A 15,287-nucleotide genomic window follows, 5' to 3' on the forward strand; every position below is an offset into this window, starting at 1 on the left:
GATCACACCTCTTAACCAGATGATTTTTCTCTCGCACGCCTGTTCTAATTAGAAAGCGTATTTTAAAAGTAAATGAGATCCTAAATGATGCCTAAAGTGCTCTCGCTGTTTTTAGGATCGATGCCTAGTTTCCACTATCTGATTCCTTCCTCACACTCTCGTGCTATCAGACTGAACCTTGATTTGTCTCACACTCTCTTTCCAAAACAATAAAACATACATTTGAAAACTAAAGCCAAGACATAATTAAATCATATATTCGCGCCTATTATTTCTACCGAGTCCCGTCAGTAACGACGATCCTCATACGCCAGACTCAGAATAATTTAGCAAGGCATGATATTATTTGAAAATAACATGATTAAAGCATTCAAAACTAAGAACAACATGACATGCATGTTATAAAAATAGTAAAACATACAAATATTAAAAGTGGTAAAAAGAAAACCTGAAATTAAAGAAAATGGGAACTTGAATTGAATAGAAAATGTCGGCAAACTTGTTCTTGATCCAAGAGTACAATGAAAAAAAAAGAAAAAAAGTGTGGCAATCCCTTGATGTGAGTTATTGTCACTTTTACAGGTAAATTTATGCTTAATACTAAAATGCGATTTGGTAGAGCTTCCGCACAACTTGGATACCTCGAAACACCTCTCACAGTCTTATTTATAGAGGTTTGGCATCCTTCTAACTTCCTTTGATTGTGAAAGGAGAGTGAAGGGAAAATAGGTAGAGAAAACGGTCCAGAACTGCCCACTAGCGCAATTCTGTTACTGCATGATAATGGCGAACACCATTAGGGGAATGGCGAACACCATTGCTTCCATGCTTAAGTGACATGGCAGGCAACGGGGATGGCCAATTTGATCCGTTGTCGCGCACAGGTCAAAAACGAGTTTAAAAGTGTAGTAAAACGAAAGCGACACTCGAATGTCATATCACAAGGACTCTTGAATTTTATAATTAAACTAGTGAAAAGAATGGGGTTTTTAAGATTCAAAACTTAAATCGAATATGATTAAAGGTAAAAGAAAAATTGATAAATAAGCTAATCTATTGTATCGATTTCCGACTTATCATCGATTCTTTTAATTTCAATTCCCTAGCGGATTCAATCCCATTCGATTACAATACCCACTGACAAGCGCAATTGGTATTATATGATGTATTATCCTAATTTCTGAATTAAGCAAATGGATTTAAGCAGACGCGGATTAAGCAAACGCAACTTAATCAAACACGATAACGAAAAAGCTACGCTAACGTGATTATAGTTAATGATCATACAAACAATCAAATTTAATCAAATCTATCCTATAAGAAACAATAAAATTAAGCAAACGAAAGTAATCGAATTAAGCAAACAAGTTTATAGGAAGAATTGAAAAGAAATCAAAATTAAACTGAAATTAATAAAAACCTCAAAGTGGAATTCGAATACAGCAAATCAATCTTGTGAATTTTAGTTCTCCATAAATTTTTATAAGCAATATTGTATCATCAAAATTCATAATTACGATTATTATAGTAGTGAAAGACCTAATATAATAAAAGGGAGATTTGGGCCCTATTGGATCCGACCCGAAAATTACAAAAACCGGTCCAAACTAACTATTTTAATTAAGTCTGGAATTTAACGAATTATTCGACTCTTATTAATTCTGAATATACTTTTGACTTCAATATCAAACTTGTAGTTCTTTCTTTTAGCTTTCCAACACATATTAAAACGCGTCAATCCGACTCTTACAGCCCAAGTTATGATCTGAATAGTGACAAGATATCAAAGAACTATTTATGCTAAAAATGTAGTACGAAAATAAAATAAAGTCAAAAATAAACTTAAATATTAAAACACACTAAAATAATAAAAATAATGTAAAAAAACTATAGATTTACCTAAGTACAATATTATAAAAAGGTGCATCAAAATGCACTTATCAAATTCCCCTACACTTGAACTTTTACACTCCGAACAAAATTACAATTTCAAAACAAAAGAAAAGAAAACAGAGCATGCACTTCCAAAAGTTTTCAAGATATAAGGTACAAGCATAATTCTAAGTCTAAGCTTCAAGAATATAGTGTTAGTAAGCAACTTTTTGTGACATTAAAAGCAGATAGGAAAATAGATTACCAAAGAGTACATCAACAACAATAAGATCCTCACAGGATAAAATTCACTCAACTCTCAAGTGTTTAAATTAATTGTTTACACTCAAAGCACAACACGAAAGTTAGTACTACCATAAACTTGAAAAAGCTCTAACATCCACAATTGAAATACATGTACATAAAGATCAAAAGGACTTTTATTTGGTTGTAACGTGGCCAAGGTAAGGGTGAGATAAATCCTAAGGGGTACTAGGCTAAAATTCTAAGAGACAAAAGAGACTTGAAAGAAACTGTGGGAGTTGAATTTACAAAATATTTCATTCACATCAACAACTCTATAGTAACTGTTTTCGTTCATATTTTTCTTCTCCTTTCTCTTTTTATTTCTTTTTTTTCATAAGGAGTATGTATTGAAATGTATACATCCTTCTATTTTTTGTTTCATTCATTTTTTTTTCTTTTCTATATTCTTTTTCTATTTTTCTTTTCTTTTTCTACCAACTTCTGAAATATTACAAACATAATTATCCAATCCCACACAACTCCAAACAAGACTCTTTCAACCCTTTGAATAAGGTGATATAACATTGTTTTTCACTTCTCGGTTTGTAATGTGTTTTAAACAAAAAAAAGGATAATAGGCTCAAGTGGATTTCAAACAAGGGATGATATTATTTCAGAGTTGACTTTTTAGCTAATTGACTAAAAAACAAAAAACAAAATTGCCTTTATCATATCAGTGTGCACAAGTAAACAACAGCATCAACAAGAGTCAATTCAAGTTCTAGAGACTAACAGACATGAGTGAATCACACAAGAAAGAAAAAGATGGATTTTTGTATGTTATCCATATAAGGCTCAAAATCTCACAAGGTTAATTGATCTAACACAAATGATGTACAATTTAGAGTTTAGTCCTACCTATCATACTAAAAATGCATAACAAGTTTTTCACATCACACCACAAGATTTTAGTCAAGAGAACTAAGAAAAATACTCATAATTGTAACTCAAAAAACAAAGAAAAAAACATGCAATTTTTTTTAAAGAAAGCAAACAAAAATCAAAACAGAGAAAAACTGAAAACAAAATAAATAAATCGTTCTCTCCCCCACACTGTAACACCTCAAAATTTTCCCTCCTCTTCTTGGGACTAGTTCAGCACATTGCATTTCATGTTTTAGGACATTAGGCATTTGCATTTTTGCATATCATATGGAAATAAGAAGATCATCCTCCAAAGTCTTTTCAGAGATGGAGAGGTTGCATGATTCAAGCCTGAGGGTCTTTATGAAGTGTTTGTCAACCATCTGAGGGTTTGCAGTGGATTATGGTTTTGACCTCTGGTCAACCCTAATCAGTGACTTCTATTCCAGCCAGGGCTTTTCAAGGAGATGAGGTCTTCTATTGAGATGGAGATCACATGGTTATTATACTGAGCTTATTTGAGCTAGGGTTTCATTTCTGAGCCATTTTATCAAGTGGTGGAGGTTTGAGCTGATCAGAGCATGTTAAGGTCATCTGAGGACCTATACAGTCACCTGTGCAAGAGCTGAGGGCTTTGAGGTGGGAGAATTGATCTTAACATCCTCATTCATGTTCAAACAAGGCCTATTCATCCTGTCAAACATCTATCTTGAAGATTTTGAAGTCAAATCAAAAGTTTCCAAAAATGGAAAGTGACCTATAATTTCAAGTTTCCAAAAATGGCAAGTTTTTGGTTCACATTCAACTTGACTTTCCAACATCAAAGAAGCTTCAAATGGATTTTTGGTGAACATGAAAGTTGAAGATATTTCTCTCCTCTTTTCAAAAAGTCTAAGATCATGATCATATGATGAATGGTTGAGAAGTTATCGTCCAATGATTACAAAGTGTACATGGAAGTTCAACATGGCATAACTTTTGCTCCAAAGCTCCAAATTGGTCCACTCTTTTTGCATTATGCTTATCATGACCAATATTTTCCAAATCAAACATTGCATTGCATGAAATTAACTCACATTATCATTTGTCCATGCATGTATATTTTGGAGGGAAAATGGAGAATTCAAATTCTATTGATCATACATGAAAAATACCAATGCCATTGTGATCTTTGGATGATTTTAAGTGACTTTGAACCATGCATGTGCACTGTTCACGTGTAAAATCTCCATGCACCACACACTTGCCAAATTGGTCATACACCTCTCATTTCCTTAATCTCATTTAAGCAAGCCTAATTGTGATTAGCATGGTGATTAACACGGAGTATAAAAGCTAAATCCTAACAGAATTTGCTCATAACCACAATTCTAGATCTAGAATTAATTTTTCCCTCCAAAAATTCTCTCAACTCAAACTTGAATTTTCTTCACATAACTCATCAATATTATTGCATAATCGTGTTCAACATGGATCATTGATGAAGAATCAAGGTTTGATTTGCAGAATTTGGCCAAGAATCAAGCAGATTGTGCACAAACTCATGAAGATGGATCTTGAAAATTAAGCTTCATTCAAGTGGATTCAGCTGATATTTCTTGCATCAAACTTCAAGATACACGTAGAGGAGAAGATCTGGAAGATTTGAGGTTTTGAACACACGATTTCAACTCACTGCTCTTCAAAGAGGTTGGAATTCGAATCTCATTATTTGCCTTTTCATGTATATGATCTTGTAGAGCTTGCTATGCTGATGATGCTGATGCTTTTAGATTATGATTTGGTTAAGAATTGCATGAGATATGATGAATTAAAGTTTGTATGTGCAAAATGTTTTCATTTGATTTGCCAAATCCATGGAGCTTTAGGCTAAATAAATGTTAGATCCGTGTTCTACGCGATGAGACGGTTCGATCCATGTATAATACTTGCATTTCTAGAAAAATTGTTCATCATCTCCGCCGTGAGTTGGCCGGAGAAGACGACCGGAATTACTATTCCGGGCGTCTGGTTCAAACCTTAGGTTTCATGTTCATGCGCCTGCAACCTTCGTGACACCAGTTCGAATCCGTGCCAGGACATTTTATTTTCCACTTATTTCCTTTTCTTTAGCCAAACGATGCGTTTTGATGCTAGCGCGCCTATAACCTTGGCGTCTCTAGTTCGATCCTGGCATGGCTTGTTTGCATTTTATTTCATTTGTTTTATTGAGCGCCTGTGACCTGAGATACCTTGGTTCGATCCTTGGCATTGTATTTCTGAATTTTATTTTCTAGCGCCTTTTTGATCCTCATGTACCTGTGTTCAAATCCTGGTTCTAGCATTTTTCCAATTCCCATTCAATTTCCATTTTCCAATTGATTTTCATTATTTCCATTTATTTTCATCAAATTGAAAAAATCATAAAAAATAGCATGCTAATCCAATTTAATTCAAACTTTTTTCCACATGTTTGCTTGAATGTCTATTATTTTGTGATGTGAATTTCCTGATTTTTGCCTTGCTGGAATTTTAAATATGCTGGATTTTTTGAACATGATGCAAAAATGACATGTTGTGTTAATTGCTTTGTAAAATGCTCATAGTTTGTCCAATTGCCTTGAAATTTGACATGCTTATTCATGACATGTAACATGATATTTTGGCTTTTTTTTTGGCATTTTTACCATTTAATCTCACTGTTTTAGACACATAGACATATGTTGCAACATTCGGTGTCACATTCTTGACCTTATACTTGTGCCTTTTCATTCATATGCCATTTGTTATCTTATGGACTTAATTTTTGGTATGATGCTTGTTCATAACATGTTAAGTGCACATAAAAAATTTCACGATCATTGGATGTGTTTCTGTTTTAATGTGGATTTTATATTCTTGATGTCCAATTTTGATCACATTGCTTGCCTTTGCCTTATCTTGTTCATGTGATGGCTTTGCCTTATGATTTGGATTTGGTCCTTTTGAGGCCTTCTTCTTGTTTGGTTAAATGTGCTTCATGTGGAATATTGACTTCTGTTTTGGTCTTTTGATTTGCCTTTGACCCTAGTCTTTGTACTAGTGGTTTGTACTCACCGATTGTGTTTTGTATTTCAGGTATTGAGCACTTAACACTAATGGTTGATGTGATCTCATTACATGAGATGCCATTTGCTTTGATCACTAAATCTTTTTTTGTTGTAGGTCAATAGATGTGATGAACTCACTTGAGTGATTGCATTTGAGACTTACCTTGTGTATAACTGTTGCATTGGTTCCACTGTGTGTTGTCTGTTGGTTTTTTCTGTCTGAGATATTGACTGTTTGGCTTTTGTACAGGTACATTAGCCGCTTGCTAGCTAGCTTTTGCTTTGCTTTGGAGTGTGGTTGGTACACCACTAAGGTAGTTTAGCCTTATAACTCCATGTAGTCTGGAAGCCCTGTCGCTTTTCTGGCAGACGTTTGGCTGAAGTCCTCCTTAAGAGGCAATGTCTGTGATTGTTTACATTTGTGCTGTTACTTGTTAAGTCCTCCTAAGTGAAGAGGCAATTGACAGATGGAAGGGACTAGTAGCCAGTCCCCTGTTAGTCGTTGAGTCGTTCATTATGCTCGCACTACGTGCTGATGCTCTTGAACCTAACCCAAGATCTTGTATAGAGTCAGTCAAGTGGAATAGGGTCCCTCTTTCTGGACCCCCACGTCTTCTTTGATTTGAGCTCACCCAGGCCAGGGTTAAGAGCCATGAGGTCTAACCCTCATTACCTTTCATCTGCTCACCCTGACGGTCAATGTCAGTGGTTAAGAGCTTCAACACACCCCTACAGTTTTGGCTTGTTTGTCAAGGTTGATATGACCCCTTGACTAAAGCCCAACCAATTTGTCTGAGCCTCTTGTTTGTATATAGAGTGTGATGATTGCTTTTGATATGTTTATCTGCTTTCCACTTCTCCTCTCCTTTTCTGTAGGAGTCGTATGATCAACTTTCGAGGAAGTTGAACGTACGTAGAGATAGACTTGAGCTGACTCACTTCCTGTTGTGAGTCAAACTCTTGTTAGAGACCTCAACCTAGGGTTATTGTTTGCATGACGACTATTAGGCTCGAGTCAGTCTCCCTTTTAGTTCGTTATTCCCCGGTCTCTGGTTAGGAGAGTTTCTCCCCTGTTAAGGGGAACTACGTCGCCCTGATTCTCATACCAGATGAGATACGTAGGCAGGAGATCGTGCGAGATCTCTCCGGGCAACCTTTTTGTTTTTTTTTTGTGTGTTCAACCTGTTTGTTTCTTTTGACGTCTCAGCGTCTCTTTTATGCGTGTGACAGCTATTAGGCTCGAGTACCAGACTCCCTATTAGCTTGTTAATTTGATAACCTTGTTTCTTTTGACGTCTCAGCGTCTCTCTTTGCTTCGGTTCGCACGGAGAACCTTTTTCTTTGGTGATTCGCTAGTTAGCAATTGCTTGTTTGTTTGGAGTCGGATGTAAGCCCATTGATTGGCATTTTGTTTCCTGTTGTTTGTTTGGAGTTGGATGTAAGCCCAGCTATTGGCATTCTATTTCCTTGTGTGTGTGTTTGGAGTCGGATGTAAGCCCAGCTATTGGCATTCCGTTTCCTTGTTGAGCTTCTTTTGACGTCTCAGCGTCTCTATGTTGTGTTTTGTTTCGGCGTGCGTTAGCCGAACTACGACAGCTCTGATTCTCATTCAAGATGAGATACGTAGGCATAGGATGCGATATCCTAGTGAGCCCGTTCCCCATTTCCCTGAACTACGTCGACTCTGATGTTTGTTTCTGAAAAACTACGTAGGCCCAGGATGCGACATCCTGCCGAGTTCCCTTCCTCCGTCTTCTTTCACTTGTTCATTCTAGTGTGTGTGCATTCTTTGAGCAGTTTATCAGCAACCTTTTTCTATTCTTTTGAGCGTGGATCCCGTCGAGTACGACGGACGTGAGGGGTGCTAATACCTTCCCCTTGCGTAAACGACTCCTGTACCTTGCAATCTCTGGTCGTAAGACCATTCCTTTCCCTTTTTCAGGTTTACTTCGAGCGTTTCCTTTCCCTCCTTTGGGATAAATAACGCACGGTGGCGGCTCTGTGTTTTTTTCCGCCGGTTGTTTTTCGCGTTGCGACAGCTGGCGACTCTGCTGGGGATCTCTGAAGTTGACCTCTTGCTGGTCCATCTTCCCTAAGCGAGTCAATCCTAGCGCTCTTTAGGATAGTTTTGGTTGCTTTTACTGCTTATTTATCGCATTTATGATTATTATATTGTGATTGTATATATTTGCATATGTGTTTGCATGCATCATATTATCATTGTGCTGGATTGTGTACAGGTTGGTTCCTCTGATTTGGGGTGGGTGTTCTGAGTGGGGCTAAAACCCAGGCCCGAGTGTACACCTAGGATTAACGCGGTCTCATGTTGCCTCTCATGTTAGGTCAACATGTTTTTGGCGACGTGACATACCACAAGCCGGATGAGGTTCTTTGGAGAGAACTCTTCCATTGTGGAGTATCCACTTTGGTTGGGTTACCTCTTCTGAGCTGTTGACTTCGGTGACCGTTCTTTCCCGGATCTTTGGTTTAGATGATCTTATGAGAGCTGCAATGACACACCCGAAAGAGCAAACCCGTTGAGTATCTTGCCCGATTGTCGAGACCATTATCCGCCTTAGGATGACCTTGTTAGAATTCACCTGTGAGGGGAGGGTTGATTCTTACAGATGCATGTTCTGATGGTGACTCTCTGATGGTGACTAATGGTTCAGTTCTTGATCTGGGTCCTATTTATGAGTGGGATTTATGGATTTATTTCTGACACGCTGGAGTTCTGTCCGTGGTATTTATCAGCGGGTTCCGTTTATTTCGGATCCCCGGGTTGAGTTTGGAGGTTACTTGTTCAGAGGTGCTTGTCGTTATCAGATAAGTGGTTCTCTAGTGATGATGGTGGTATATCCTTCGGTCCCGTTTATTTCGGAACCCCGAGTTGGATTTAGTGTTATTCAGTCCCCTAGATGGTTGTGATCAGTTCAGAGACCGGGGCTTCCGTACAGTGGATGTTCAGATGACTTGGAGGATGGCACAGTGCATTGCATTCATGCATCAGCATCATTCCCATTTTGCATTTATCCGCATCTAACTCATGTTTATCCATATGCAGGGGACATTCTTGATTGAGATCCTGGTTGAGAGACTTCTTTGTTCCAGATATGAGGGCCGGCTTGAAAGACGATGTTGTCTACAGTTTCTTCGATCCAGAGATTGGTGTGCTGAAAGATATGATAGCATTGATTACGCCTGACCGTGTGGGGATGTTCCGTGAGACTTATGGTGGTATTCTGAAGGTGGTTTTCAGGCTCACAGATATAGATAGGAGTGCCATCAATACTCTTCTCCAGTTTTATGACCCTGTAGCGGTGTATTCGTCGCTATATGATCTATCGATTAAATCATAAGCAAAGCATACAATGAATTCGAGTCGCCACCGCACTTTTATTTATCCAAAGGACTGGCTAAAAAGCGAACAAAATCCTAAGAAGTTTTACGCGTAGAAAACTAATAAAAAGATCAGAGAGTCTGGGTAAGGGGTAAATTACGCAATGGGAAGGTGTTAGGCACCCACTACGTCCTAGGTACTCCTAGGGAGCCCTTTTCACACTTGTTGTACTAAATCGTTATTTGTTATGACATAAGTATTGTGCAAACATGATTGGGATGATGAGAAAAGAATGTACAGTTTTTATTGTTTTTGTGTTCGAACGGATGAACTCGTTGCCTACGTACCTTCCATCAAAGGTAAGGATCAAAACGCCGTAGTTCGGCTAAAAGATTTCCAAAGGTTTGTGAATTCAATTTTAAACAATAGCACTGAGGCTTTTCATTATCAATGGGAGAAAACTCGACCAAGACCAACATCCACCATGCGAGGATAGCTTCGACGTACTAGAGGGGTTAACCCTGTTTTCAGTACGGAAGTCTTACTGTCGACTCACTAAGGATAGGGTGAGGTTTACATCAACCACAATGATAATTGAAACCTATAGCTAATGCATGAAAACTTAGCAGGAATGGACAAAGCCAAAACAATTGAATGTGTGAAGTTAATTGATTGTGATTATGAAAGTAGGGTCAAAGTATGATTAAGATTGATTCAAAAGAAGTGTTATGAAATGGAGTTTGAAAAAAAGTCAAGGACTTGGGGTCCAGGTTTTTGATTTGAAAACATGAAGATGTTTGCACAATATTTATCTCAAGTTTGAAAATAAGGTGTGAAAAGGTTTAGGACATAATGGGAATGAATGGATGAGGATGGATTGTAAAACTTCTTAGAAGGTTCACCTCTTGAAATCATATAGAAGATGATTCAAGTGTGTCCTTTGGAATGGGCAATGAGCAATAATAATATAAGCAAGCAAATGATACCGGATGCCACTCAATGGTCTTACTCCAATCTCACAAACAAAAAGCGGATACCAGATACCACTAGATGGATTTACACCAATCTCCTAAAACAGAAATGGATATCAGAGGCCACTCAATGGACTTACACTAATCTCCTAAAACAAAATGAAACTTGGATACCGGATGCCAATATGTCTGGGCTTATACCAATATCCAACATATGATCATAGGAAAGCAAATGCCAACTTGCAGGGACTTACAGTTGCATCCTCACATACAACAAACAAATGCATCAAGCAAAGAAAGGTTGAGTGGCCAATGAGATGGTCTTATACTCACTTCCATATCATAGGAGCAATGGCCAATGGATGGTCTTACAATTGTCCTCAATGGGTAAACAACACAGGTAAGTCACAGAGACAAATGAAATGATCATGCACTAATGAGCAATTAATGATGATAAATTTATAGAGCATACAAGCAAACATGTGCATATGAAGTAAGCAATCAATCAATGAAGTCATTCAGCACACACCATAACCAAACAACGAGGCTCATACAAAGGGTTAGGCATTGAAGCCAACTGGAATAGGGTTAATGGTGCTCTTAACCTTGCCATTGAGGGGCTAAGGTGAAGCAGATGAAAGGATATGAGGGGTGTGCCTCATTACTCTTATCCCTGGTCAGGGAGAGCATTTGAATATCAGAAGGTGTGGGAGTTCAGAAAGATGGAACTCTCTCCACAAGTTAGACTCTATAGATCTTGGGTTTGAATCTCAATGCTACAACCATGTAATGGGAGCAAGGAGAAGACTCACAGAATAGTAGGAGATAGGTTGCTTATCTCTTGGGTTCTACCAATTGCCTTATTTGAAGGACTTTTCCTGCTTGGGACAAATGTAAACATACACAAGCATTGCCTCTTAAGGAGGACTTCAGACAGTTGCCTGGCTAAGTAACAGGCCAGGTCTTCCAGACTACATGAAGAAAAGGGATTATACCTCAATGCAAATTGCTATTAAAGCAAAGCAAAGCAAGTTCTTAAAGAACTAAGCAACTAAAGGTATCTGAAACAGTCAAACAGAATCAGTACACAACTCAAAGTCAAAGCAAAAGGAGATAGAAATCAACAGTCAACATAATCAGTTAAGTGTGCAATGCACAAGGCTCAAAGCATGTGAGCCAAGCAACCTACAAAACAAACAAGTTAGTCATGATAATCAAATCAAACTCAATCAATTTGTATTGATCTCTTTGGGTCTTTGTTGCTTAACCTGAAAACATGAACTCAAACATGAGCAACAAGACCACTAGGACAAGCCTAGGGTCAAAAGGGGAGGAGAAAGTCAAAACAGCAAGTGAAATCCAATCAAAATCATGTTCAAACAATCAAGAAGCAAACTCAAGTGGTTCCATGTTCATATCATTCACCATCATCATTTCACAAGCAAATTAGGTCAAGGCATGGCATATAGAAGCTCATAGAAGTCAACAGAAAGACTTAACTCAAAACCAATCATAAACAATTCAATAAATCATCAAATAATTCATGATCAAACATAATCTATAGCATGATAAGCATATCAAATTTCAGCTCATTTGGATCAAGGGAAGTAGGTCGATGAAAATCAGAAAGTCAAAGCAAGTTCAAGCATGCTCAAAGAAGTCAACCAAACATATACTAACTTGAATAAATCATAAATCAGTGACAACATATGAGAAATGAATGGGATCAAAACCATGACAAAGCTTAAGACGTCTACTAATCACATGTCAAATTTCAAGTCCATCCAATTAAGTATGAGAATTTCACAAACAATATGAGAACATGTGTCACAAAAACGTCAACATATGACCAAACAGGGGAGAAAATCCCAAACAATTGGGAAATGCCATCAATAATTCCAGAACAAATCACATGTAAACTAGACATCCATAAGCACATTCATGCAAAAATTCAAGGCAATTTGATTTCAAGAAGCATGGTAATGAAAATCATGAAGTTGGACATCAATGGTGTGACACAAATTGTCACACCCTAATTCAAAAAATCATAACTCACAAACCAGCAATGATAAATTCACAAACTCTACACCAAAATCACAATGAATGTGTCTAGTTTAAGCTCAAAAAATTTCAAAGGCATTGGATAAAGTATCATCATTTCACAATTGATTTGGCAAAACATACATAAAATGAGCACATGTCACAAACCCTAACACAATTAAAAATCCCTTCATGCAAAAATTCTGGAAAATCATGATAAATAACTAGATATCATACAGAACATTTTGCAAAAAGTCCCATGAATTTTGGATGAATAATGAACAACTTATGATTTTTGTAAGATGAGCAATCAAAATGAAATAAAATAGAAAAAGAAAATGAAATAAATAAACATTTAAATCCGGCAGTGGCATTTTTGAAATTATGGGAACAGTTTAATGGAACGCAGCGTTCCATACATGAGCGTGGCAACCGGCTATTGGTTCATGGCCAATGGAATAGTGTTTCCCATGCAAAACAGAAATTTCCAAATGAGACAAACACGATTTCTGGGCATTTTTAGGGTTTGTGAAGCTACAGGACATCATCATCTTCATCAAAAAATCGTGAAAAAATTTTGTTCCAGAAATGAACAATAAGCATGGCATTCGACTCATCAAACAACACTCATCAACATTCTAACAACCAATTTCATGGAATCGAGCTAATATGGAAGCATCACGCAAAAACAACAATGAACATCAATCTTTAAATCAACATTACTTTGTAAATACTCAACCATTTTCAGTGATTTAAATTTTAACATGACCAGCAAAGTAAGACCTATCATAAGCATAGCATGGTTTAGTGAATAGAGAGATTCGAAAATTTACCAAAGTTGAAGAACAGTTGTGATGCAGTGGTTGTTTGGTCGTGAATGATTGAAACAGATGCTCAACAATCTTCCAAATGATGAATGAGTGAAGGAGTTTGGCTCAGGAATGTTCAAGACAGCTCAAATCGAAAATGGCCATGGAAGAGCTTTGATGTAGCAGAGCTGAATCCTTGCTTACAGTTGAGATGTGAGGCTTGAAAATGGTTCCAAGATGATGGTAGATCATGAAACAAAGGACCAAGGCTCGAGCTCTTTTGAGTTTTTCAGCAAAGTTTCCAAAATGAAGAAAATTGATGTTTGAGAGAAAAAGAGTTTTGATCTGTTTTAGGAAGTTGTGGCTACTAGGGTTTTGCAGAAAAAGTAGTATATGTATGCTGTTTAATGAAGCTAAGCATAATTAAGTTATGTGGTAATTGGAATTTGGTAAAAGAGGTGTTTTTGCTAATTTGATGAAATTCACTTAAGTGGCAAGGTGTGTGTGTACAGCTGCGAATTTGGGCCTTTGGACAAACTCAAAACATGATTTCTGATCAATTGCAAGTGGTAAAAATGGTTGGAATTGGTTATTTTGCAAAGTCATTTTTCCACCTCACTTGAATTAATTCATGCTACTTCAAAAATGCCATTTTGATTGGTGAACTTTTGGTGAATTATGATGACATATTTGGAAAGAGGGCATCAAATGTGACTTGTAGCAAAAAAACCCACCCAATTTGGCCAAATGGTTTGGAAGATATGGCCTTTTGAAGTTCAAAATTTTTTGAGAATGATTTGATCATAACTTGCCTACCATATATGGGAATTGAGTGTTCTTGGACTTTTTGGAAATGGGAGAACAAGAGCTTCAACTTTCATTTTGGGCAAAAATTCATTTGAAGCTTGTATCATGATGTAATGTTGAGGATCAAGACTTTCCATTTTTGGCAAATTCCAATTACAGGTCAACTTTCTATTTTTGGAAATTTCTTGTTTGACTTCAAATTCTTCCATGATGATGTTTGACATGATATATGAGGCTTATATGGACATGAATGAGACCTCTCAAACCAATTCCCACCATCAAATCACTGATTAAATGCACAGTTGACCAAGGTTGACTTTTCTAGTGTTTTGCTTGACTGAACCATGTTCTGATGAATTCCAAGCCCTAATCCATTGAGATCTTGATTCCAAATGATGTCACAATTCATATGAACCCTTGATGAATGATCATGGTGCCCAAATTCTTCAAGAATGGTCACCATCCACTGTTCAATGACTGATTAGACTAACTGACTGTTGATTGCTTCATCTGCAAGTAACATGGTTAGATGACAATATTTTTGTACTTTTGGTTAGTAAACATATGAAAAGCAATGATATACAAAGGCAATACATGCTTGGTGATCAAGAATCACACTCACAAGGCAACCCACCCACTAGGAAGGAAGCTAGGGCATGCAATGATCCTTGAGGCCATGATATGATATGATATGGGCCATGAGGGATCTTAGGGCCAAAATTGGGGTCTTACAGACCCGGGTTTGAGATGCTTTGTTTTCCCGGATTACTTGTTGGGACCTTTGATGGAGGACTATGCCAGTATCCTGGGTATTCAGATCAGAAACCAGATTCCATTCTATGTCACTAAGGGGGAACCTGATGTTGCTGAGATTTCTCGTGCTCTTTATTTGAGCCCAGAAGTGACTAAGGGGGGTTTGAAGGAGAAGGGAAAGTTGCCCGGTTTTCATCTGAGTTTCTTGGAGGCTAAGACTAAGGAGCATGCTGTTTTGGGTAATTAGAAGGCTGTCTGTGCTCTGCTTGCTGTCAGCATTTATGGAATCATCCTGTTCCCTAATCAGAAGAACTTTGTGGATATTAATGCCATCCAGTTGTTTGCTCAGAGGAATCCTATTCCTACCCTGGTTGGGGATGTTTATTACTCGGTCCATAATCGGAACGAGAAGCGGCGTGGGGGATTGATCAGATGTTGTGCTCAACTGTTGTACAAA

Source organism: Lathyrus oleraceus, chromosome 4 (assembly GCF_024323335.1).
Source record: "Lathyrus oleraceus cultivar Zhongwan6 chromosome 4, CAAS_Psat_ZW6_1.0, whole genome shotgun sequence".
In the NCBI taxonomy this organism is placed as follows: Eukaryota; Viridiplantae; Streptophyta; class Magnoliopsida; order Fabales; family Fabaceae; genus Lathyrus; species Lathyrus oleraceus.